Source organism: Lagopus muta, chromosome 1 (genome assembly GCF_023343835.1).
Source record: "Lagopus muta isolate bLagMut1 chromosome 1, bLagMut1 primary, whole genome shotgun sequence".
In the NCBI taxonomy this organism is placed as follows: domain Eukaryota; kingdom Metazoa; phylum Chordata; class Aves; order Galliformes; family Phasianidae; genus Lagopus; species Lagopus muta.
Genome location: NC_064433.1, coordinates 92092819 through 92119118, shown reverse-complemented (window position 1 = coordinate 92119118; position 26300 = coordinate 92092819). Strand labels below are relative to the sequence as shown.

The 26300-nt window shown below is 49.5% G+C and overlaps 2 protein-coding genes across 3 annotated transcripts in view; both read right to left on the bottom strand.

Moving 5' to 3' along the window:
* BCL9 (BCL9 transcription coactivator) overlaps positions 1 to 16713 on the bottom strand; it is a 54883-nt gene extending 38170 nt beyond the window's left edge. The window contains exon 1 of one of the 2 annotated variants that reach the window (XM_048934007.1): positions 16645 to 16713. The gene's annotated coding sequence lies outside the window, so the exon portion shown is untranslated. Of the gene's footprint in view, positions 1 to 16299; positions 16356 to 16644 lie in introns of those variants that run through there. The other variant, XM_048934011.1, reaches the window with a different exon arrangement.
* Positions 1 to 17485, bottom strand: part of GPR89B (G protein-coupled receptor 89B) — a 168471-nt gene extending 150986 nt beyond the window's left edge. Inside the window, exon 1 of the mRNA XM_048934017.1 lies at positions 17482 to 17485. The gene's annotated coding sequence lies outside the window, so the exon portion shown is untranslated. The remainder of the gene's footprint in view (positions 1 to 17481) is intronic.
* Between the last annotated feature and the right edge of the window lie 8815 nt (positions 17486 to 26300).

Below are 26300 nucleotides of genomic sequence, written 5' to 3'. Positions count from 1 at the left end.
ACAGCATGTTTCTTTTCTGTCTACATCTTTATATCTCAGAGCATCTATTTAACAAGTGAGATGGTGCTGCAGAGGGGACCTGCTTAGCTAATGTTACCTTCACGGGATACAGCTGCCTGCAACATGGGCTGTTCCTGCAGGCAGCCTGCACCTTGTGCCTGTCCTTTCTCTTAGGCCACAACAAAATGAATGCCAGAAATCCAGCCAGGAAACAAGGACTGCGGGTAATACTCTGGCCACATTGTTTTCAAAAACCACTTGCATTTTTGGTAATTGCTTTTATATAAGTATCCAACATCAAAGGGTGTAGCACGAATCTCTTGTAAGCATTGGAACCATGAAGCACAGGTACCTTCAGCTTAAGAATGAGACAACAACAAAGACTGCTGCCACTTGGCCCAGTTAACACAACTGCTGCCTGCCCTTGTACCACACAAGTCAGTTTGCTTCCTTACCTGGTTCACTATCTCCACATGCACAGAGACTGCTGTGTCCTCTGTGGCATCCCAGTTTTCAGTGGTGCATATATTGTCCGGAACCTTCAGAAGGCAGACTTGGTAAGTCACAAATGTAGGGGAGAAACAACAGTTGTTCTGAGACCCAATCGTTTTTGCATCCTGTTTCCATTAGGACAATGTTTCCCAGGCGCTCACATGAGGCACTCACATCCTTACAAAGCATCTCCCAAAGAAAAGGGTTTATGTTCCTGGCAACATGCTCCAAAAAAACATGTCCCCAGTTGCCTGCTGCCATAAGCAAGCACAACTCCAATGATTTCAATAAAGCTGCACTTTCTGCGGCCCTAAGGCTATAGCACTACAGTAAACAAAGCCAAATACCATCAGCCAGATGCTTGAAGCTCTGAACCAGCCCTCCAATGTCTGACAAGCACGAGCCACCAGAAGATGGCTGAATCCCCCATGTCAGCTAGCCATCACAGAGCTCCTTCCCTGCCAGCAGAACAGTGGTCTGGGGCCTCATTGCAGGGCACGGCAAGGGCTGGCAAGGGCTGGTGCACATCAGCTCAAACAAACACCTCCCACTTCAGGCTCTGGGCTACTGCTGGAACCATCTGGGGACACATCAGCACAAGTCGAAGGCAAACCCACAGCTCTGTTAGATGCTGGAATACAACCTGGAGCAGGAAGGATGCAATGCTGGGTGACAGCTCAGGACACAGCAAATTGACTTTCTGGCTTCAAAAGCAGTCCCTCAAAGCTGTCAGCAAGGAACCTCGGCTTAATAGTGTAGTCTGGGGAAAGCACTGCACACTGTGAGTAACACAGAAATCCATAGGCAAAGGAAATATTTTAAAACAGAGGAGGAAATTCTACTTGAAATGAATACTGTGAAGGTCTCTAAAATGAAACACTCTGCAAAAAAATAAAGGAAAAAAAAGGATGCATTTGCCACATATAAATCTTTAATGATACCCTGTAGTTCTAACAAAGTCTTTTTCTAGAAAACAAACAACCAAACAAAAAAATAGAGACTGTAGTGCACCTGACAGAGCGACAATCCTCACATGGTCAAATATGATTTTCACACCTGGTAGATGAAATGACTCCACCGCATCCCAGTGACAGGGTTAGGGGCTAAGGTGATCTGCTAATGGAAGGTTAGAGACCACAGAATACATAATGGCTCTTCAGAGAGCACCTTTCAGATGCTCTGCTCATGTACAGTAATGCACAGTGATCAGAAGGTCCTGGCAGCACAAACCGAAGTCGTTGTCACTGACAGGGCTTCTCACTGTGCAGAAGGCAGCTGATAGCTTGGGTTAAGACAACCAGCTCTCATGCCCATGCTCGGGCTCAGGATAAGCTCTGCTTTCTTGTAAGGGCAGTCCTGTTCTCTTTCATCTCCCCCTAGGCATGCCTCCTGCAGCACACCGGGGCTGATCAGCCACTCTCCTCACAGGCAAGCGGCAAGACCATCAAACTGAGACACAACAAACTTCTCCTCCACGTACAGATGGAACCTCCAAGCCTTTAAAAGTAAGGCTTTTAACACCGTGAAAATCAAGGGAAATACTGATCACAGGCCACGCCGGTAGGTACCCGATGGCATCCAGTCTGCCCCACACCAGCACACGAGAGTGCCGGATCAGGCTGCACAACTTGCTCAGGGACAAGACAGCCACAGCCCGCAGCCAGCCAGCCAGCAGCCCCTGGAGTACCGATACTCACAACAAAATATCCGAGTGGAACCCGCTAGGGGAGGAGGCGAGGAGCAATGTACCACACGCCCTAGCACCACACAAAACATGTGGCTGAACAATGCGCTTGAAAAAATCTGGCTCCATAAATTAGGCTGCGATTCCCAGTGCTTTAACTCTCGGCTCCTGCTGGCTTCTGTGGATAAAGGGGATGTTTGGCACTCCCGAGATCAGAAGCCAGATCGAATGCTTTTCAAGAAGTACACGGATGAGCATGTTCCTAGGGAAGAATGAGCTACAGCTAAGCCTTCAAACGATCACAAGGAGAACCTCCTGCCCACAGACAGGAAAGTGGTAACCTCCTTCACTTCCTTTGTGGCTTTAACCTAAACCACAACTCCTCCCTTTGGGTTAGGAGTCTCTTCCACTCATTCAGATGTTTGTCAGCTTGCCTCTGTCTATTACCCGGCATCTGTCACTGCCATATAGCAAAAACAAGCTGTCATCTTTTCTCCTCTGTCCTACACCCCTTCTTGCAGTCTCTGCCGTAAACAAGAATGGCTTCAATGCAAAGCAAAGCAAGTCTGAACTCTTCAGGCACAAGCAAAAGCTTGGCAATTTCAACAGCAGGGAGCAGGGGGAAAGGAGCAGACATCGGCACGCAGGCTGCAGGAGGAGAGGAGACATTGGCATGCAGGCTCCACCAGCATTTGGGAATGCTGACAGAGAGGGAACTCTGCAGCCAGCAGAAAGGATGATGCTGAACCAACTCACAGGGCTTTTCCAGGAGCGCGAGTGCTCCTTTCAATCCCGGGTGGAACGTCCCTCCTTATGCCCTGAAGAGCTTCAGAGCATGGATAAGATGCTGTGAGCAGGGCTGAGCACGAGGAAGATCTGTGCTGCATAGAAGAGCCCAGTGCCTGCGGCGCACACAGAGGTGGGAAGGTGTGGGGCACCCAGCAGGGAGAGGCAGCAGCTCCCCTGCTTGGGATCTCCTCACCTGCTGAATGGAGCGAGGGGAAGGCTTTCTCTTCCTTTGAAACTTTCAGAGATTTCAAACCATTGTTCCATACCTAATTAAGGGGAAAAATTGCTTTCACAACCCATACCCAGAAACTGTGATCAAATGAATCAAAGGCACAGTTTCATTTTATCTTCTCGAAGCACTTTACTTCAAACTTAGACATATTTTGTAGCAATTTACTTAAAAAGAACTGATCGCTCTGAAGGACAGAATTACAATATTGAGAACTTTCAAACACGGGGGCATTTGAAGTTTCAAAACTTTTCTCCACTTTCCTTTTTCTCCAAGAAGGGATACAAAACCAGAACCAACATTTCCCGAAAACAGCAGCAGCTTTGGCAAATCAGCAGTTCTCTAAGAAAAATGTATCACCAGAGAAAAATCTTAACAAAACCTCATTCTGTTATTTCCTCCCAGCACTGCACAAGAATATGCCTCCGCGGTGTAATTCAGCCTTAAGTTTCATAGCAACTCTGATTCAGACATATTGCACGCACAGATATTAGACCATGCCTTTGATATCATGAGAGCAATGCAAAATAGTGTATATACAATATGGCCAAGCAATGCTGCTATGGAAACCCCTTGCTTTTGAATTCCCGTACATGGCTTGTTTCAGTTCTTATCCCTAACGCTGCTTTAACAGAATGTGGTGCATTTGATTTCCCTGCTCATCTCTCTCTGCTTTTGGACTCCCCCCTTTTGAAAAGTGAATGCAGCAGGAGGCGATGCGACCTGCTGCACGCTGCTGATTCTGTACACATCACAAACTCCAGCAAGACGAGTAACCAATTTGTGCATCAGTTGCTGCAACTGTAACATGGAAACAGCTGGCAAAGAGCTGTTTGCATGTCTGCCTTTGGCTACGAGTCTAATATGCCTGGATTTCTGTGGCAGCCAGAAGATGCACGCATCTCGATTCTTATTTGCTAGTTTCTGTAGGCGAGGAGTCGCTGTCCCCTGCAGACCTATGCTGCTGATCTCTCTATATCGAAGAGCCGAATCAGGAAGTACAGTCGCCCACTCATGTAGCAAAGAGATAAGTAATAAAGCGCTGCACTTGCCAAGTTCTAAGGAGGTGGTTTCTTAAAAAGACATAGGAAGCTTTCATGCTTTGAAGCTGACTAATTTCAGAAGGCTCCCGTTTCGCTCTCTTCTTCTTTAACCTCTTCAAACTGTAGGATTACCTGCTCCCCCAAAGGGCTTGCTGCTAGGAACCGGCCAGATTAGAGGCGCTAATGCTGAAGGATGGGGACCCTCTGCCGGCCAGCAAGGCGCTCTCAAGGACCCCCCAGGCACCTTTGGCTCCCTGCAGCGTGGACCCAGCACCCCGTGGCAGCCATCTGAACTGCTGCAGGCCCCAGGGTGAAGCGTTCCCATCCAGATGACTGCAGCACCTGAGTAGAGCAGGCCCTCTCGCAGCGACGGCTGCGAAATAAGCTCACCCGTGCAATCCAGTGATTGCAAATGCAGATTAAGTTACTTGCATTTGTCTGATTGTGTAATTGCCAGACTGCACATTCAAATGAGTATTTGTTTAACTGTGTGATATACAGATAGAGCTTATGTACTCGAGGCCAAATTCACCTCTGTTGCAATTTCCCCAACTCCAGCCGCAATTACTCTAAGGATTAATTTGGCCCACAGTGTTTTCTAGTGGATGTGATTCATCATCTCTTTCCTATAACAAAGAATAATACAGTGTTTCAATCAGCGGTGATGTCCTGGCCTCCTCGAGGCTGCTGGACTCCCTGTTTAATCAGACATAAAACAAATCACTTGTAGAGGCAGAGGCGTATAAGCATGCTTTAATTACAATATTGTAACACCAATTAGAGATCTATCTAATCGAGGACTCAGTACTTCCTACTCGGGTATTACTCCCATGTTGGGATAATTACTGCTAATTAAGCTTGGAACTAATTAGGCCAAATGATCTCATTTATACTAACATAGATGACTTCTAGGAGTTCACACACACAAAAAAAATCCAGGGGTGATTGTATCACTCCTGGACTCACCAGCACTTGGCTTTTGAGATAGACTGTCCCTCCCCAGCAGAGAAGCCCTGTTGGAACCCAAGTCCCAGACCTCAGGGCTCTTCCCAAGGTGCAGCAATGCTCTCCGGTGGCATTCCCACTGGCTGGCCCAAGTCACCGCCTGCTCTAAAGGACACCGTGCATTAACAGAGCCATACCCCATAGTGGTCCAGTTCAGGAAAACCTATCAATCACCCTCACCCAGTCCCAGTCACCTTCTCAGCACACCCCTACCACCGAAGCATTTCTTAAGCACACTGAATGTACTTGTTGCACGATTTGCATCAATGCTGTGTATGGTTAGAAATTACATCCCAAGCGTTTGGTAACAGAGGCTCAGCGCACCTCATAGCACGGCCGAGGGAAGCAGCTGACTGGCAAATGGAGCTCCTGTTCTCCCAGGCTCACTCTGCTTACAGCCTGGCTGGTTTTAACAGAGCCGACTTCTCACTGCACTCAGAAAAAATAAAGGACAGCCTGTCAAGCCGTGTTTATGTTGCAGCTTCTCCTCCTCTCCCCTAGTCTCAGAATTTCTGCACCAGCTCAGCACTGAGACTCTCAGGTAAAGAGACACCAAGTCAAAGCAGCTGTTAGCAAAACTACCACTTAGACCTGCCTTTGGTTGATGGAAACAGCAGCAGGCAGGCAGTGCGGTGTTCCTTGCCTAATGCCAATTGGGTTGAACCAGTGGTAAGACGATGCTTAAAAACAAAAGCTTTGAGTGCTGGATTTTTATCTGGTTAGCTTAGGGATTAAGTCGAACAGGAATTCAACTGTTGCTTTTCACCCGAAAGATGTTTTTTGCAACAGCAGCGTGATTTTCTCCTGCATTATTTGCTGATTTTAGCTTCATGCTGACTGAAAGAAAGCCACTTATTGAAAAGCACCTTTTGAAATAACTGGACATCCTGCAAATGCAAGGCAGGACTCAGATCTTCAGCCCCACCTGCCTGTGCTACTAACATCACAGACATACATGGCCTCCCATCCCCGCACTCTCAGAGCAACTCAACACTTCTGCTCAGCCTGTCACAGCCGCTGAGGCTGCAAACTGGCAGGTCTGTGCTATAGTACAGGCCCATCATATTCACCACACAGATCACTCCTTCCCTTGCATCCTTTCTTCCAGCTTCTTCAAGATTCCAAGATCTGCCTCAAGGTGAAGAACAACTCTGCATGCAGTAAAATCTGCTTTCTCCTTCCTGTTGGCTTTCTCTCACCAGCTCCCTTTATTGCTCCTAAACACTTTGTTCTTTAATGTTTTCTTCCACTTCAAGCCCGAACCCCAGAGCCAAAGCCACTGACACCAGGAATGTGCCATTGTCTTCAGGTCTTCTTCCAGCCTGCCCTTTTGTCCTCACATGATCATTGTTCCCTGGTGAGTCACAGCTCCCCCCCTTCCCTTCCACACGCCTCCCGAACAGGCTTCTCTTTCCCAAAGCCTGTCAGAGGGGAGCCCAGCAGGATTCCCTACACCAGCTTAACCCGGTACCAACACCTCCTGGAGCAGACCCTCCAGCTGCCTGAGGCATTTCCAGAGAAGTGCCACTTCGTTATGTGGCACATCAGTATAAGATTCACATATCACACACAGGAATCCTCTGCAAACAATATTCTATTTCTGCCATTTTCCTCAGTGAGCAACATGGCTCCCAGCTCTGATCCCCCCCCTTCACTTGTTACCCACTCCCATTGCAGCTCCAGAGTTCACTCCTCCCTCCTCTGGCAGTCCTGTCATTCCTTTCCTCCCAGCTGCCCAGGCCTTCCGTGCTACCTCCTCTGGTCCAGATGCACCAGCAGACTACAAATGCAATCATCCATACGCATATCAGATTGCATACTGGAAACGCACATGCTTCCACATGCTGCAACAGAGCAGCCCGTGGCCCATTGAATCACATTTATTTGGGTATCTTGAGGAAAGGAGTGGGTTGGAGATCTTCTAACAGAAACACAACCGTCGAACCCAAAGTCTGAGCAAGGCAATGGTGGATACATCATCAGGGCAGCATTCAGCAGAAGCACACACTGGGCCAAAGGGATCATTCTGAATGGCTAAAGAGGAGAAATTCAGGAGCTCAAGAACAGAAATGCATCCCACCTGAGCAGAAAACACCAATAAATAAGATGCTTTACGCTGACTGAGTGCCAGGAGCCTCCTAACATCCTCCCCAAGCGCTGCATACAGGACTCTCTTCAGCTGCCAGTGGTTTGGATGGCAGAAACCAAGCAAACAAGCTCCCTGAGTAACAGAGGAAGGAAGGGAAGCAACACCCAGGTGGAGGAACATCAAGTCACAACCACTACAGAAAGCACCAAGAATGCCCTAATTTTGGACTACAAGAAGTCCTTCAGGATACAGGCTGTCTCTTGTCAGTGCTTGAGCTGCACACTGCACCACAGGACCCCACAAACAAATACCTCCTGTTACCAGCCTCCTGCAGAAAGACCATCACCACAGCACCTCCCATAGGGCAGCTGCAGAAGATGATGGTCTCTGACAGTGCCAGTCTGGAAAAACAGCCAGGGTCCCAGCAGCAGAATGGTAGGTGAGATGGGACACCGACCCTGTCCCCTTCCATCTCAAATGTCTGGGTTGGGACTGGCTGCATTTTTAAAAGGAAAGCGAAGGGGCTGCTGCTTACTGCAGCAGTTGCCTGTTTGGAATTCCCAGCCCTCCTAAGAGCCCTCGCTCTGGCTCCCGCAGCATCCGGCAGGAACACATCCCTAAGTCTAGCTTAGAAACAAGATGTATTTATTTGTTATCATTTTCAGCTCTCCGAGCGAGGTAAAGGTCAGAGCACTTATCTTCTGGGGTTGGTTCCTGCTCCCACTCATGTGATTCAAAACCAATTGAATGATTTTTTCCATCCTTCTCAGACAGAGAAAAATCCAGTGGGCCTGAAACCTGATACAAGGCATTTTCTAAAGAGGATCTGTGAGAAGAAAGGATCCACTGCAATGGGAGGCAGGGGAGGTTTGCAGATACTCTTAGGTACTCCTCCCCAGTCCCATGAGATGCAGTGAAACATGCATTGAGATGAATAAGGAGGCCACGGCTTTTTCCCCAAGTTTGACCCAAGCTGATGAAGAGGACAGGAGCGAGCAGGTCACCTATGTGGCACTCCAAGGGGCTGCATTTTGGGTGACGAGACTCAAGGACAGGGCCACATGTACATGGGCTGCTCCATCATCTACAGGATCAATTGATGCAAAACATGGGAAGATGTGCTTTTTCTCTTTGCACCGTAGGACTTCATTAACCTTTCAGGAGCTTGCTGATAGTGAAGTAGAAGCAATGGGAAAATCACTGTTCTGGGAGAAGTGACTTTTGCTGTGTCATTAATAGCACACACCTAGGAGAGATTAAAGCCACCAGCAAGCAATGGACACTGACCAGTAATACTCCGCATTTCATCTCTGCTCTCTGATCTGCTGTCTCAATGTCCCTTCTCCCTTCTCTCCAGTTGACAGCACGAGCAGGGAGACAAGGAAACTAGATGGGGAGGCAAACAAGGCTGAAGAACATGATGGTAAGAGTCTGCGGAGAGACCTATCCCAGAGTCAAAGCAGGAGGGAAGGACCAAGTAAAACTGGTGAAGCAAGTACAGAGAAACAGCTGTGGGAAAAACTGAAAAGGATGTATGGAATCTTACATAGAGCATGAGGGATGGATGCAAGGTCAGTCTGCTGCAAAGACAGAAGAGGAAAATCAGGAACTGTTTGGGTAGTAGAGCCAAAGCCCGTAACTTCTATTAGCCTAGGACTGAGTCATGCATGGCAGGGACAAATGTGGTGTTACTCAGAAATGGTGGAGAAAGTCACCATGCCCTGTCCTGACAGACACTGGCTGAACTCGAACACACGGACATCTGTGTGACCTCTTGATGCTTTGCTGCCAGGAGCCTCTACGTGGCCAGCACTCCCATCAGTCTGCTGCACCACTGCTGCCCACCCTGGGAAAGAGGTCCTCCATGTAGGGGGCTGTTGCTCTGCCTGTGACAAGCACAGATATCTCCAGGTGATGGCCAGAGGAGGTGGCTGTACCATAGCCAGGTGGATCACAAAAAGCCAGCGGATGGCAGGGAGTGTGGGAGTAGAACAAGCAGCCAGGACCAGAGCAAGCCACGAGGCTGTGTCCAAGGAGGTACAGGGACACGAGGAGGCAAAATGTGAGACAACAGACTTCAGGCTGTCAGGCTGATCCCATGTGCTGTCGTTTTCTCTCAGCCCTTGCTAGCCTGGCCTGCAGGCACAGTCAGCAGCTCCCATGCAGCGAAGCTATGAGGATAGGCAGCAGAGGAAAGCAAAAAGAGGTCCAAGGTGGAGAGACTCACAAGGAAGGGATCCAGGAGAATCAACCGGAGAGAGGAGAAATGAAGAGTGTGGCACATGAATAATGGGGGAGGGTAGGAGATACAGGGTGAGAGAATAAAATGACATGAACAGAAGGAAGGGAGCTGCAAATAGAAGGGGATGTGGAAACAGCAGAGAGAAACAGATTGCCAGAGCGGTGGAAGTAGAGGAGACCTAGAGGGACAGAATATAATAAGAACCCTTAAAATGAGAGGAAAATAGGAGAGAGAAGGGAGGGAGAGGAAGAGTGAGAGAAGGATTTATGGTCTCCCTGAGAAGGAAGAAAGCCTTGAGCTTTTTTCTCCCTATCTCTCAAAGATTTTGTGAAGGCAGAGAGAAGAACTGTCATCCTCATTTTAAGAATGGAGGAGCTAAGGTGCAGAGGCTGAGAGATGCAGTGGATGAATGAGATGGCAGAAAAAAAGCTTAGCTTCCTACTTAAACACTCCTGTCAGAGACACAGGTGAAGAACAACCCTGACTTTCTCCTCTTGAGCACAGCAGAGAGAGATCACTACCCAGAGATGGTAGAAAGATGGCTTGAGAGAAGAATGAGAGATCAACCAAAGTAACGTAGCTACAGGAGTCACACCTGCTCTTTTTCACCAACACTCAATCTCTAGAGATCCAAATGTAGAGGTACTTGGAGTGAATTAGCCTAGAATGCACCAAAACAAGAGACAGCTGTTTTGGAGAATCATCAGCAGGGACAGGACACTACAGCACAGGTCCAGCTGCTCACCTACCCCAGCAGCTCACAAGGAAGAGTAATAGGGGCTCTGCTCCTACAGTGCACACCAACACCTTTCATTTGCAGAGGTTTTGTTTGTTTGCTTTTTCCTTCTAGAGGGTCAAATATTTATCCAGCTTTATTTGTACCACCTTAATGTTTCAGAAGCCACTGCAGAAAACTGTCTTTCCGTGCACGCAAATAAACATCAAACCCCTAAAGACACATATACCTGAGTCAAATATGGTATCCAAGAGCCCTGAATAAACCAGATAGCCAGTGCCTGTTTGCTCTCTTGTATGCACACAGGCAAACAGAGCTTCCCTGCCACCCACTCTACATAAGAGCCCACAGGATCAGGTGCTCTCTTAACCCCAGGCAGCGCTCCTTTATGACTGAATGCTCAGGAGCTGTGTAGGATTCCCCTCTCGGTGAGTGACCAAGGTCCCTCAGCTATAAACTGATGTTAATGGCGGGTTGTGTACCTCGTTTGTTTACCACTGAGGAGGAATGATTGTCGTGGCTGTCAAGACTATAAAAATATTTCCATGACTTCAGACAGCTTGGCATTTTTACATGCAACTGAGAGAGTGGGTGAATGTACAGATGAAAAATTGAAGAAACATTATTAAGGGAGTACAGAGACTACCTCCTAGCAGCACCAAGATGTCTCACAGAGGCCAGAGAGGTCAGAGACGTTTCTGAATAAAATGCATTTTTTCCCCCTCAGGTCTCTGAAGAGCTGGCAATAATTAAGCCTTACAACACCTTTCTGGAGTAGATAAGTCAGCCGAGGCCAGCCAAGGTTAAAGGACTCGCCGGTGATCACACTTAGCAAACCAGAGAGGAGAATAAAACCTAACAGATCTCGGACCTGTTAACCAAGCTCCTGCTGACACCCAGGCCCAGGGACGGGACTAAGAGGGAAGGCTGCCACACACGGGTCCTCAAAGCCAGCACGACAATGGGACAAAGAGCCGAGCGGCAGCATTCGCTGCGACTTGAAGATGGTAATTGTGAAAGCAAGTGACAGAAGGCTGGGAAGCAGTGCCTAGTTACGAACTGTGGTGCCAACTGTATTAAATATACATTGATAGATTCAATTACAACGAGCATCATGCAAAATGGAAGCGTCTGCAGTCCAGGACCCAGGATGGCGAGACGGCAAGATGGGCATAACCCCAAAACATCATCACGTTTTTCAGGAAGAAACTCCTGCTTCCTGATTTCCTAGCAAAGGTGCAGCCTTCTCACTCAGCGCACTGTCCGAAGTCACCCCAGCCAGGGTCTGGATGGTGACACCCAAGCTCCAGTGCTAGCGAGAAGTGCCGCTGACTCAGGTTTAGTGGGCTCCATTCATCTGTAGAGATCCATATCACCTACCACTGAGCAGCCCTTTGTTATTGATGTCACCAGAGAAGCTGCAGAGTGAAGTGGCAGAGAAAGTGAGCTACTCATCAGTGAGCCACCGCCACCTCGCCAGTGCCTGCTGAACCTGGACTAGGCTGCGCCATGCTCACGTGTGTGCTGCCCTGTGCCGGTCTGATACATAGCCCTGAATCCATCTGTGCCAAAACAGTGCTGTTCCAGGGAGCCCTGGGCACATGGGATGTGGCAGAAGGCAAAGCCAGATCCTGGCATCATTAACTGATTCGATGGTTAATACAATGGATGCATATTGAGAAGGGAAGGTCACCGCTTTGCTCTTCTCCCATTTTTACGCATTTCCTCAGGATTTCAGAGTTATGAAATTATCACTGTCACTCCCCAGAGCTCCATCCTGTGCTTACCATGACACATGGACTACCCAGACCACCAGTAATGATTTAATTTCCTTCTCCTCAGAGCAAAAATAGCAAGGATAATCATTCAGCACTCCACACACACAGCTGCCACCTGAGAAGTGCAGGTGAGCGCAGTTAAATGGAAAGGCAAGTATGATCTTAGGCCATTTTTTGTACCTGGAGAACTAGACCAGCCGTATTTTGCATGCAAGATTACAGGTCTGTGTGTAGCTGCATTTTCACATTCCATTACTGCAATTGCACACGGCCAGTTACGTGCTTTAGCAGCAGCTTACAAAAGCAACTGCTGCTAAACATACAAAATCCAGCTCACAGATGCAGACTAAAAACATGCTCCTTGTTTTTCTGCCATCGGAAAAACATGCATTTGCTGTCTGCCTGCCCGTTGTGCAAACAGTGCCCAGCATACTGCCTCATGCTTACACTTGCACACTGATCCACGTTCAGCCAAGCCTTCTAATAACCTGAAGTGCATACAGCATTTTGCAATTAGAAGCGTCTCAAAAATGCAAAAAAGGCCCAGGTTTTGCATAAAAATCTCCCAGCAAGCAGCCGCAACCACTTCTCTGCCTCCAGTGTATTATCTGTTCCAGGCTCCCAAGAAACACAGCGCTCACAGTGTAAGACAGTAAGAGAAGAATACCTTTTTCATTTAAACTATAGGGGAGTTTTACCTAGATAGACTGCAATTTCCTGAGCTGGAACCTGGCAAAGCGCCCGGGGCTACGACCACCCCCCTCCTTTGCTTGCAAAAATTACTGTGGAGTCTTCAACAGCCAGAAATAGTTTTCACAGTTTTGTTTTTACGTTTCTTCTGAAAGATGCTGAGGCAAGCTCAGCTGTAAGCAAACCCGGGCACTGCACAACTTCCAAGAACTAAACTGATGCGCAATGTTCTAAGCACACTATCCCCAAATACCCTACTGAGGAATGGTTCAGCACTGAGTCAGAAGGAAGCGGGCTGAATCACAAATAGCGATTCCTGCAAGCTGCCTTCCCCCCGCCCCCAAGTCCATGATCTAAGCAGTGACCAGGTTGTGGTTAGCTTGGGAAATCTGATGAGATCACAGTCTGGGGAGATACAGCTTCAGACACTTGAGTTTTTGTTAGCCAGCTCCTTGTTTTGCATGGAGACACGGACGGCAGTTGCTCTACCAGGTTCCCCATATGTTTGTAATACTGTTGTTATGGGAATACATGTACAGTCCATGTCACTGGCAAGTTGTGCTGCTTTGTGCTGGAAGGACAAAACAGAACTCATTGTCCAACAGAGCACTGAGCTTAGGCATAGCTCAAGCAAAATTTATCGCAGCGTGAGTCACGCTCAGTGCAAAACACGTGCTTCGTTCACACGATGCTGTGGGACGCTGCCACGCTGTACACCATCAGGACCCACCTTCTGCAAGACCTCTGGGTTTGAGACCGCTCTTTCTCCAATGGGAGAAGCGAAGGATAAAGTGGGAACAACTTGAGTACTAACACATGAATCCACATCACAGAACAAAAATACCTGCTTCCCAAGTACCCCCAAAATGGGCAATGAGCTTGCTTACAGGAATATTGTGTGTGTTTATGTCTGCAAGGCTCTTATCAAAACCACTGTGCCTGAGAAGCCTACATCCACCCTTAGGTGCTGGCAGGGAGCATCTATGGGGCTCACATCTCTGGAGGCACCAGCAGCAACTGAGGCTCTGCCACAACAGAGTGGCACTGAAGAACCGACGAGGACAAACCTTCATGCCTGACAATCCCAAAAAGTGCGAGATGCAAGTGGGAGGAGTGAAATGTCTTTTGTTTACTGTGAACCCCACTGACTCCTGAGCTACCGCTGAAGATCTCAGCCACAAGAGAGGAGCTCACTGGAGCAACATGCAACGAGCTCAAAGGAATACCAATTTAAGCATTTAGGCTCCTTTTAGCCGTCTGCAGGCAGTGACAGACATGGCCCCTCTCCCTGCCCCCTCACCCCTGAGACATTGCCATTTTCTGTCCCCATTTCATGCAGCCAGGCACATCCCATGCTGTAGTTGAAGTTTAATTGCATATGCACTCTGTGGGGAAGAGCAGCATGGGACAAAGCCGTTCATCCACAAAGGAGAGGGGCAGGAGGCTAAGAATCATTCCTGTCCTCCAGTTACCCTCGCTGAACGACACATCTAGGATTTTAAAGTGCATCGCTGATCAGATCTGCAGGTTGTCCTAGAAGGAGAAAAGTGACATAAAATATGCACAAGCCTTCCTTCTGTCCTGACAGCAGGTTGAGTTTTCAGATGATGTGGAAACAGCAGCCTGCTCTCCTCCCCCAACATGGTGTCCTCACGCCTTCGCTTCAGTGCTGCCGCCTCACTGCCTTCTCCAGGGCCCTGCTCCCTCCCCAGCATCCCCACTGTGGCTCTGCCCAAGGCTCCTTGCCACAGCCTTTGTGCCTGCTTAGCCCTTGGCCTCTCCTCTCAACACACCAAGCAGGGGCCCATTAGTGGTCTCTGTTGTTTGGCACAAAGCAAGAACAAGAAAGGGCATCAAATTGCCTTCTGGGGACAGAACTTGCCCACGCTGCCAACCCGGCTGCACTCCAGGCAGGTGATCCCAGAGAGGATCGGAAGAGCGTGTACATGTACAATACGTCCACGTGCACAGCATGCCAGCCTCTCTGTCAGGTGCAGGCATTGCCTTCCTTCTCTCCTCATCTTCAATAAGAGACACACAGAGAACCCGAGATCAGCTGTCTGCATGTATATGTGCATAAAATTTTTATGGCATTGTTTGTGTGTGTGATGTTTGCGGTGTGTATCTGCTCCATCACAGGACTGCTGTAGGGAACAGAAATGCCAAAGTGTGGTACATCTTGGTTTTCAGTCTTGACTGCCCTGTACCTCACATCAGCTCTCATGCAAAGTTGGATGTAAAATCCTTCTGGTGTCTCACTGATAGAATGAGCTCTGATCCACAGCGAGGAAAACAAGAGAACCAAGCCATGCCTACCAAGAACCATGTTTATAACATGCACCCCTTGCCCCTCCAGAGGGACAGCATGCCACTAATGCAGGTACACCAGCAAAAACTTGCTGCTTCTGAGGAGTAGAGTACATGTGAGAAGCTTGACTTCACCCCTAGGCCTATTTCACTAAGGCTTGGGAAGCATCAGATTTGTCCTTGTTGTTGACAGATTCCAACATAATCAACAGAGATTCACCAATTCACGCTAACAGAAGGTGCCCTACACCACTCACAGACAAGGCAAGCCACACACTCTCTGCCACCAGCCCTCGGGCTTCTTATGAGCTCTCCCTTCCCTTTCTCAGCAGTGAAACACAAACCTCCGCTTCCTTCTGTGCCCCAAAGCCCTGCTGCCCCACATCTGGCTCACCCATGCTCGCCCCTTACTCTGCCCTCACTGAGTTCAAAATTCTCCCTCATTTCCAAGCTGCTCCCAGGTCTCCATCGGCCACCCTTATCCCCCTGCTCCCTACCTGCCAGCACCTCTCCCGCTGGTTTTCCACCGGCACCAAAACCATTAGAGCCGGCGGCACAAGCTCCTCACTGGTCCGCCTGCATGAGGCCAGCATCTCCGTCCCCACCTCACTGCCCAATGAGGCCCATTCCAAGCTTCCAAGCCCAGCCACAGAGCTCTCCCCTGCCATGCCCGAAACCCCGGAGCGAGTCTCCCCGCACGCCTCCATCACCGGGCTTCCGCCTGCACAGCGCGGGATGGAGGAGGCATCGCGGAGAGCGCTACACCCAGCCATGCTTTTCTGCTTTGATTCTTTCGCTGCTTATTTATTTATTTTGCAGAGGGAGGCAGCGATAGCGAGAGAAGCCAGCTGAGATTTGTGCCTTGCACGTTCTTTTTTTTGTTGTTGTTTTTTGTGGGTTTTTTTTTTTTTTTTTTTTTTTTTTTTTTTTCCTGCAGCAGCAGCAACAGCAGCGAGAGCCTCCATCTTCCCCGCCGGATTGAGCAGGGTCTCAGGACGACGGCATCTCCCTCCCACCTCCGCTCCCCTCGTCCCCCGGCAGCGAGGCACCGCTCCCGGCGCCGGCTGCGGGGCATGGCCGCCCGCCCGATCCCCCTTCGGCTCCCGCTCAGCTCTGCCTGCGTCGGGACGCGGGGACGACGGATTCGCGCAGCCCGTCGCTTATTTTCACCGAAACGACCACAAACCAGCGAAACCCGATGCCAAACTTACAGACCTCCCGAGAGGCGCGGAGAGGCTTTTCGAGGGCAGAACCCCTCCGGGATTCACGGCACCCGGGGCGCGAAACGCAACCGCGCGCGGACCGCCCCCTCCACCCTCCCGGGCCCCGCCGACAAAAGACCCCGCGGGGGCTCCCCGGGCCCGGCCGCCAACAGGTGTGACGCGCCCCGCGTCCCCCCGCCGCCACGGGGGAAACCGAGGCACGGCGCCGCCCGCCCGCCGCAAAACTTTCCGCCCCCCGCCGCGCCGCGCAGCGCCGGGCCGGACTGCGGCACGCACCGCCGGCGGCCGCCGCGGCGGAGGCGTCCCGGGGCCGGGCCGGGCGGCGGCCGCAGCTTACCTGCCTCAGGCGGAGGGCGCGCTGCGCGGCATGGCGGCGGGGCGGGCGGCGGGAGGCGGCCGGCGGCCCGGCCTGCACTCGCAGGGCGCTAGGGCAGCATCAAGGCAACTTAGGGGGAAGGCTGGCGGGGCCTATTGTCTGCGCGGGGCGGCGGGGCGGCGGGGCGGCCTCCCCCCGCGGGCGCCGCGGCGCTTGGTACGGCCCAGGCATTCATGCCAAGCGGCTCTGGCGCACGGCGCTCGCCTCCCGCGGCTGCTGACAAGCCGCAAACGAGGCGCCCCCTCCCGCCGCCTCCCCCGCCCCAGCGGCGGGCGGGACGCGTCGCGGCCTCCCCCGCCTCGCGCGCACCGGCGGCGGCGGCCCCCGGCCCCTGGGGAGCGCTCCGCCTCGGCCTCCCTCCTTCTCGGGGAGCCCGGCCGAGAGCCGCGGTGCCCGTTGAGCTCCGCCACCGAGCTGCTGGGCGGTGGGCGCGACGTGCCCGAGGAGGCTGGAGCCATCTCACGTGGCCGTCGTCCCCATCCCAGCTTTGGCTCCTCTTGAGGGCCCGTGCCCCAGGAACCGCCAGCCTCCAACTCTCTGGGGCTTCTGTGGGAACCCAGTGAGGAAATCGGAGTGGCTCCCAGGCCACACAATGCCCCTGAGCTCGGGCTGGGGCTGAGCCCTTCAGTGGCACCCTGACCATCCAGGCCTACGTGCCCTCCGTCCGGCAGAAGATAAACCAAAACGTGGCCGGTGTGAATCACGGAACGGTGTGCCTGATGCACGGGTTCACGAGGGTTCAGTCGGCTCAGCGAGGAGCCACATGACCCACTGTCATAGGTTTCATAACAAAACCACAAAACTCCATCTCAAAAAACACATCCCTGTCCAGGGACAACAAAAGGTTTTTCTGTGAGGCTCAGCGGAAAAGAACTGCGGAGCCCAGAAGTGTTGCACAAGCATCAGCTGGTTTCATTTAATAAAAATAATTATTATAATCACAGTAATCGCCATTTAGATAGCTTTTTTGTCCAACGATAGCAAAGACACTTCACTAACTTGAGCAAGTATTTTTATCTAAATTTAACGAGGGGTAAAACAAAGTCAGTCAGACAAAGTGACCTACCAAGGTCATCTTGCAAAAATGCAACAGAAAGGAGAATGCATGGTTCTGAATTTAAGAGACCAACAGCGAAGTCACCTCCCAAACACAGAGCTCCTACAATCTCCCGAAACTCTAAAGTTTTATTGAGTCGTAGAATAATAGAAGTTCTGTACTAGTCCATGTTGCTCTGTGAAGAATTTTAATCAGGTCCAATTTGCAGTTCGGATACTAGGACAGACGCAAATGATGTGTTTCCTAGGAAAGAGAAATGAAGGTCAAGCAAGGAAGAAAGACTGTGACCGAGAATGGCTGTAGATGGAGAGAGGAACGGGCTGGGGGAAGCACAGCCAGGCTAGAAAACCAGTGTGCACAAAGGCTCCATATCTCTGTACACCAAAGCCACTTCACGGTGCCGGAATTCTGCCCTGAGAGGAGCTGAGCACAGTTTGTTTCTGAATGAGGGACCTGGGTCTTGTCAGGGTGCCATAAAGGCTGGGGTCCACTCAAGCCATACTAAAAAGCTCAGGATTTCTACATCTTTTCATATAGTCTTTTAAGGGAGAACAAACCTCCCCAGGCTGCCAGCTTGAAACCTGATTATTTTCAGATCCACACTCTGCTAATGGGAAAAAACAACCCAGGGCTAAACTCACCTTGTCTAGGAAGGCTGCACCCAGCAGAAACAGCCTCTCTTGGCCGCTCCCAGTCTCACTTTTTAGGCTGCTTTTGTACCTCAGTGAAGATGACTTCGTCCTCTCTGCCAGCCCCTAGACCTGCTAGAGTCTAACCAGCCCTGGATGAGACCATGTCTTCTTGCAGCTGATGAGAGCTGCCGCTCCTGGCAGGGTGGATTTTCCCTCTTCCTTCATTTCCATAACGTTTCTCTTCTGTTTACTTTCCCATTGCTCTCCTCATGGCCCCAATTCAGGACAGCGTGTAAGCACATGTTTAATCTCATTGATCTCACGGCACTCCACTTACGAAGGAAAACACAGGTCCCTTCACAGAGTGCTTGTCTCTGAATTTTACATTAAAGAGATGCGAGATAAAATTCAGAAGCGGTCACCTGAGGGTGGACTGGGACGTGGGCATCCCCCCTCTCCTCAGGTGAAATGCGGAACAAGCAGGGTGCTGATCCCTGCAGATGCTTCCACCCCAGTGTATGCCTAGGGAAGCCACAACGCCGTTGGCAGGAGAGGTAAGCATGCCCTCTCTCCTCAAACAGGCGCGGCTCAGAAGCTGGAGCACTTCCACGGGAGACACAGACTGGAAACGCCAGGGGCAGAACAGGCAGCACAGGCTGGGGCTTCTGAATCTTCCAGGAGTACTTTAACCCGGCTGGATGCTGCACCTTACCAGGAAGCATCAGCCTAGCGATTCTGTACAGTGCCCATCCTGGAGGCATGCTCTTGGAGGCACAGAAGCATTTTGTTTCTGGATTCGCCGGCTGCTGCGCTAAGCTTTGTCAAGCAGGAGGACAAGTACAGAGCAGAGCTGCTGAAGCCAGGGGTCTCACAGTCAAAGCTGATGGGCCTGAGGGATCTGGGCGTTCCCAGAACTTGGCATCAGCTGAGCAAGGGTTTGCAGCATCATACCTTGCTCACAAGTGTCTGAAATTCATCTGAATCCTGCTTCATGAGATCAAGAGCTTTGTTTGACTCATATCTGGGATTAATTTCCCTGTCCGTCAAGTAGGAATTACAATATCCCTTATTGGCACTTCTGTTAATTCAGTCTGTATGATGTTTGGTGAGTTTGTTTGTTTGCTTTGCGGGGAGAGAGATAAAACATTTTCTGTATGTTCATGTACACTATCTTGTATGATAGGACCCCAACTCTAGTTAAAGTGATGAGATGGCTCCTGTAAAGAGGCAGACAGTGAGATAGTCTAGCTTACATACATACCTGCTTCCTTTTTCCACTGCACTGAAGCATTCATCTCTCACCTCCTCTACAAATGTATCAAGAATGAGTAAAAAAACTATAGTACTGTGCTTGTCTTGTGTCCCAAACAGGAGTACACACACTTGCACCATACAGACCTGTGCATGCCCAGTAGACCAGACACCTCTGCAAGGCACATAGGCAGATCACCTGCACAGCAGGTCTGACAATGTGGGGATTCGTTAGGCGTTGTGTTTCAGTGCTTGTATGCTATACAGTTCACCTTGCCGGCGTGTGATTGACCTATCCTGAATTTCTGGATGTTCAGCAGCCCAGCTATCTGACAGACCCGATGGGCATGTGGAAACTCTGATATTCCAATTTCATCCCAACAAAGTTCCCAGGTGGAGAAAGATGAGAAGTCCGGGGAAATATGCACACGTGGAAGCTCACCATGCTGAAAAAGACAGATTGATTCACCTGTACCTGTGCAGCAACCGTTCACACCTCTTCTGCTCTCTGCTGCTATGCTTCACCTCATGCTTGTTCTTCTTAGCTGAGTGCCCAGGTTGCTCAGAAAGATAGGAGTTCTCGAGTAAACACTCCTCTGAACTGGTGTGGCTCTGCTTGTCCACACGTACACATCCCTCCTCACAGCGCATCAACTGGTCGTGCATGTTGGCTGTCCCTCTGTCCCTTGTAGCAGAGGTTTTGAAATGTTGTACTTGGTCACATTTTACAGCACTTTGGGGGGTCTTTTACTCAGCCCCATTAGTTTTCTCCTCTGTCAATGCAGCCTAATGCCATTGCCATAGATGCTTCATTCCTGGTCAGACCTCAGATAAAATATTCTTAAGAAAACCTCAGAAATCCCATTATTGCCAATTTTCAAACCATCTGTTCCTTTTCTTAAAGTCCCTGGTGCTGGATTCATGGGCTTATGCAAGAATCTCAGCTTTCACTAAAAAAGGAAAAGTCACTTTTCTAGTTCCCAAAACCTCGAACACTGGAATACCAGAGGAGGACTCTGAAATGATCATGCACTTATTTCAAGCCAGATTTCTGAGATAATGCCCTGATTTGCAGGTCCTGGCTCTCAGTCTTGCTCTCTGGGAATGAGAGCGCACCGTTCAGCTGCTTTTAGAGACCTTTCTGCTGGAAGCAGAGGGGATGCACTGCGAAGTACGGGAAGAGGAGGGAAAGCACAGCTCTGAAGCAGTGCACTATAAAGGTGTTCTTAAGCCTTCATAGCCAGAGGCGGGAGAGGGGGGGGGGGGTAGAGGGGGGAGGGATTGTTCCTGTTGCAGTTGCATTGTTTTATGGTGGTGTCATGCAATGAGATGGTGCCGGTTGTGGTTGTAACCAGCAGGCGGAGCTGAGCTGAATAAACAAGAGCGAGCTATTCATAGCCATAAGGAGGGCAGAGCACTCCTCTCCTAGCAACACAACCAGAAGAAGAGCAGTAAGAGCTCTGCCCAACTGGGGAAGAAATGTGCGCGAAATGTGGATGTTCTTCCCCTTCCAAGCAGTTCCTCTTCCATTGCTGTGAGATGCCTAGAGATCTCTCACCTGCTTGCTCTGCCCAATCGCCCTGTTTGAACTCAGCACTCCACTTACACAGGGTTTAGTAAAGTCCATTCTCTGGGATTTTGACCAGCAAACACCCTTTTCTGCTTTAAAATGAGAAATACAGGAGAGGCAGAAGGCAGAACACAAACCTGTGCTGCAGACTGTTGCACCCAGGAACTTGGTGGGATGAGCACTCTGTTCTGACCCATCTCAGGACTGATGATGTACCACCATGGTTCCACAAGCAATTGGAAGGCTGCTCTTTCTTCACCCATTTCTGCTGTTTCTTCACCCATTTCTCCTTATCCAAAGTCCAGTGACGTCAACATCTGCACACAGTGCCTGCTGTTTTTTTTCTGGAGGGGGCATCTTAAGGCAGAGCTCTGGAAGTTTTGGGTGCATGCAATAAAGCCCATGGCAGTTAAATGCAGAAGGACATTTTGTGAAGGAAGCTAGCACATCTCACTGTTTGAAAGATTAGACATGTAGTAGGAAGGTACTGACAAGTGTTCCAAACACCTGTAATGTCACCAGTAAATCAAGCAAAAGCATTTGTCAGCTCATCATTAGGAGAGTAATGAGGTAAGTACTATAGAATTTAGGCCAGGCAAAGAGGCCTGCATCCATCTGTAGGAGACACCACCACAATGAAAAGTCAGTACTTAAGAGGAAACTTACGTACTTCCATCAGAGGGAATCCAATCCATAATGAAGTGTCCCTTGTTCTGACCTCTCCTCAGCACAGATATATAGTCACACCTCTGGAAACCTGCAAATCTGCCTTCATCATGCTACCATCACCTAATTACCATAAGCAAACTTCCCAGCTTGTGAGTCCACCAGTCCATAAGCTTCACAGATGACTCAAAATCAGAATACAGGTATTGTGTTCTCCGATACACCGCAATAAGCAGATTTTGGAACGACATTTTAGTTTTCCAACAAGTTTTCAGTGTGCGAATTTAATAAATTGCTGGGAACGAAAAAAGGAGGAGGGTAATCATAGGCACAATTAGTGTCTATCTGGAAGGTTGCATACTAGGCTTCTAGATCTCTTGCAAAACATGCCACCACTTGAACTCCAGCAGTAATTATCTTTTACGGAGTTTGGCAAGAAGAGAAGGCCTCGACTCACAGTTTGCCATTCAGTTACAAACTTTCTGTTAAAGGAGAATGACAAAATCCAGGAATCCCAGGTTTCCCCTCTAACTTTAGGACCTAGAGATTAATATAATAGATGGGGCAAGCAAGTCACATAGATTTGGCACATCCAGCTGAAAGCAGCGCAGCTGATGGGATAAGAGAACTGTATTTTGATCTCAACTAATGGGGTATGGCACAGCTTTTTTCTTTGTTTATTTCTGCATTGCAGGAAGGTTGGGCAGGCAGGGGGTAACAGACTGAAGCCTTTCTCAGCAAAGGTTAGGAAGTGCCCTGAAATATAAATGAAACAGCAGCATAAGACAAACAGCAATGTAAGGCGTGCTGCCTCAGAGCAGCCTCCCTTCCCTTAGTCTGTAGGAAATCAAGGCTGGGATTCTTGTTTGGTGTACCTGATTCACCTGAAAAAGCAGAAGCCTCATACAGTTAAGAGTACTTGATAGAAACGATAAGACAAGAGAGAGCAAAGAGAAAAGAACAATTGATTTAATGCCTTCTTCATTTGTATTTAAATAAATAAAGGTGCCAGTATAAGGCTCTAGGCACCTTAACACACAATTAAGACTACTAAAGAGAAACTAAGCTACGCACCACTCCCAAGCAGCATGAAATGATTATCCAGAACGTGCTGCGCCACCTCCCAGAGGAAAAGAAAAGACTGGTTCCAGCCCTTCCAGCTTCTCTCTTCAAGGGTCTCATTCTCAACACTCTCATCTTATGAACTTCTGCTAGCAAGGGGAACAACACATTCCTGAGTGCTACTGCTGCCCACTCATGCACTCTCTGCCTACCCATAGAACAGAGCAGCCAGCAGTACTCTCGGTGACCACCACTGCTGTCATACTGCACAGGAAGGGAATGTATGCATTGCTTTTCTTCCTCTGGTAATTCTTAGCAGAAAAAGTGTTGACTTACCCCAGACACTGTTGATGTTGAAGAATATTGCTGGCCTCAGCATAACAAGCTGGAGAATTTCAGTGTCCACCGGCGGAGGGGTTGAGGGGGGGAAGAGGGGGTAGGCAGGAAGGAAAAAGAAAAAAAAAAAAGAGGACTGAGAAACTCCAAGTGATTTCACTGGCAGTTACTTCACTAGCAAGACTGTTACAGACTCCCAGCTTGTAACATTGTTAGCATTTCCCCCACCACCTTACACAGAATTGTTTCTGTTTTCCATTAAGATTTCTTGCCCAACTTGCAGCTGCACTCTGCCTCTCTTCCCCAGGGCAGGGGCTGGAGCTGACAGGCCTCAGTGGAGACAGCAACCACCTTCCCCAGGGAAGGACCAGCACTTGCAGCAGGTGACCAGCACTGACATCACTGCCTGCACTGCACTCCACCAAAGCAGCTCTGGTAATTCCCAGCTCCAGTAATCTCCAGCCCAACTTGCACATGAGTCCCTAAGATGGTATAGTGCTAACAGACAAGGTCAGAAGCATGCCAGCTGGGGAAATGATCAGCAACCAGTTTGCAGAACAGACCACGGGTGAGGCAGAGGAAAAAGTGGAATTAGTGGATATGGAATCGGTTGAATGGTTGTAGCCAGAGGGCTGAGGTCAGTGACTCCATTGAGGTAGAGGCAGGTGATGAGTGGTGTTCCCCAGAGGTCAATCTCAGAACCAGTGCTCTTCAGCATCTTCATGAATGACATAGACAGTGGGATCAAACATACCCTCACTAAGCTTGTAAATAATACCAAGCTGAATGGTGCAGTTGACACAACAGAAGGAAGGGATGTCATCCAGAGAGACCTCGACAAGCTTAAGAAGTGAGCCCCTGTGAACTGAATGAGGTTCAACAAGGGTTGGGGCAACCCTGGATATGTACAGGCTGGGAGAAGGACTCATTGAGAGCAGCCCTGCCGAGAAGAACTTGGGAGTCCTGGTGGATGAAAAGCTTAACAAAAGCCAATAGTGTGTGCTAGCAACCTGGAAGGCCAACTTGGGCTGCATCAAAAGAGGGGTGGCCAGCAGGGCAAGGGAGGGGATTGTCCCTATCTACTCTGCTCTCAGAAAGCCCCATCTGGAGTACAGCATCCAGGTCTTGGTCCTCTAGCAAAGGAAAGATGGGGAAGTGTTGGAGCGGGTTGAAAGGAGACTATGAGGATGCTCAGGGAGCAGCCTTTCAGTATTTGAAGGGAGCCTACAAACAGGTGAGAGACTTTTTACAGGATCTGGCAGCAATAAGACAATGGGAAATGATTTTAAACTTATGAAAGCTACACCTCACCCAGTTGGCAAGTCAGCCAGTGTCTTGAAGAGCCAATCTGTATGGTCCTGCAGTGTTTGTCATTGCAGTGATGCAAACACCAATGCAGTAGAGAACTTAAATGATGTGAGCCATCTTGGATCCAGCTTCCTCAGTTCAGCAGTGTTTCTTATGTACTAATGACCCTAACCCTTATTCCTTTGTGCACAGCATCCAAAAGTAAGCAAGACTTTCATGGAATCAAGACCTGAGCTATGGAGTCTGCCATGCTTCATAGTGCCTACAAAGGCATAGTGGCTTGGGTCTTCACTGGCATGCCTATCCTTGCACCACCTTCTGTGTCATGCTATCATCAAGATGCCTGCAATATGCAGTGGGAGCAGGAGGAATGATCAACATCAAGAATTTCGTTTCTGATGAGGGAATCCAAAGAACTCACCATTGAATGACCTCAGGTGCACTATGTCACCTGCCCCAGTGCAGGGTATGCCTCAGCACACACAGTGACACAATCCCAGCCTGGCAGTCATCTCCGTGAGTCCATTCCATGAGCGCTTACTGACTCTAAGCCTTCTCCTCGAGTTTCCATCAACTGCTAGAAAAGCTCCCACTCCATTGTCCCTGGTGGCTAGAACTCACATTCAGCAATCACAGCCTAGCACTCCTGCAGGAAGACAAGCTTAAATAAAGGAGCTGAATATATCTCCTCCTCAACCAGCAATTATTCTGTTTCCTCTTCTCCTAGGTCTCCAGCCTGACTAACTCTGTCTCCATACACTGGATGTGGACCCAGCAATGCTCAATTCTGCATGTCAGCTGGGGCTATGTGCAGTCATGACATTAGGTACGATCCCTAATCCCAAAAAGTACCAGTTGTCACCATGCTGACTCACTGGGACACAACAAAACCAGGCTTTTCTAATTCTTATGTTCTGGCTGCCCCTTCCCCAAGGGAGTGCTTATAGCCAACCTCAAGCCTCAGAAACACATCCAGGTCACACACTGCTCAGCAAGACCCAGTCCTAACTGACATCCCAGCAAGGACAAACTGCAGATACTGACCAGCTTGCTTGGCAGCACACACTGGGCAGAAGGAAGCAGCAACTTTCGCATGGGTTGGGAAGCTCCTGGCAGCCTCTCCACAGCTCACTCCTTCCATGCTCTGCTAGCCATTGTGACACCAATGCTCAGCAGGGCTCTCAGGAAACTCCACCTGCAAATGTAGGAGGGGAAGAATAAGCCTGCACTAGCCAGAGAGGGTGGCATGGACATATTGAGCCTCTGTGGACACATGCATTGTGGGAAACCTCCCCTATCAAACATCTAGCCTTGAAATAGAATGGGTGACCTTGCTGGGCTCCCAGTATACTCTAAACAATGTCAAAACTGTGCTTCTTGCCTTTGAAGAGCCCGGTCCATTTCCAGTGTATTTTGGTGGGAATCTTTTCACTTGCTTCAAGGAGGACTTGAATGGGGAGAAAAGGAGAGATGTGGCAGTGCTACAGAGGAATCAACGTTCCCTGTGTCAAATCCATTCTTGTGGAGGAGGAGACAAAGGAATAAAAATCCAGAAAGGGACAAACTGATATCTGTGACTATCTGATTCCATAATTCTTTGTTCCTCTGGCATTTGTGTAATAGTAATGATTGGTGCTCCCACCAAGGTCAAGGCCTCCCCATACAAGACACAATAGCATAATGAGAAACAGTTCCTGCCCTAAGCAACTCAAGTGAAGAAGAGAGTGAGGAGATG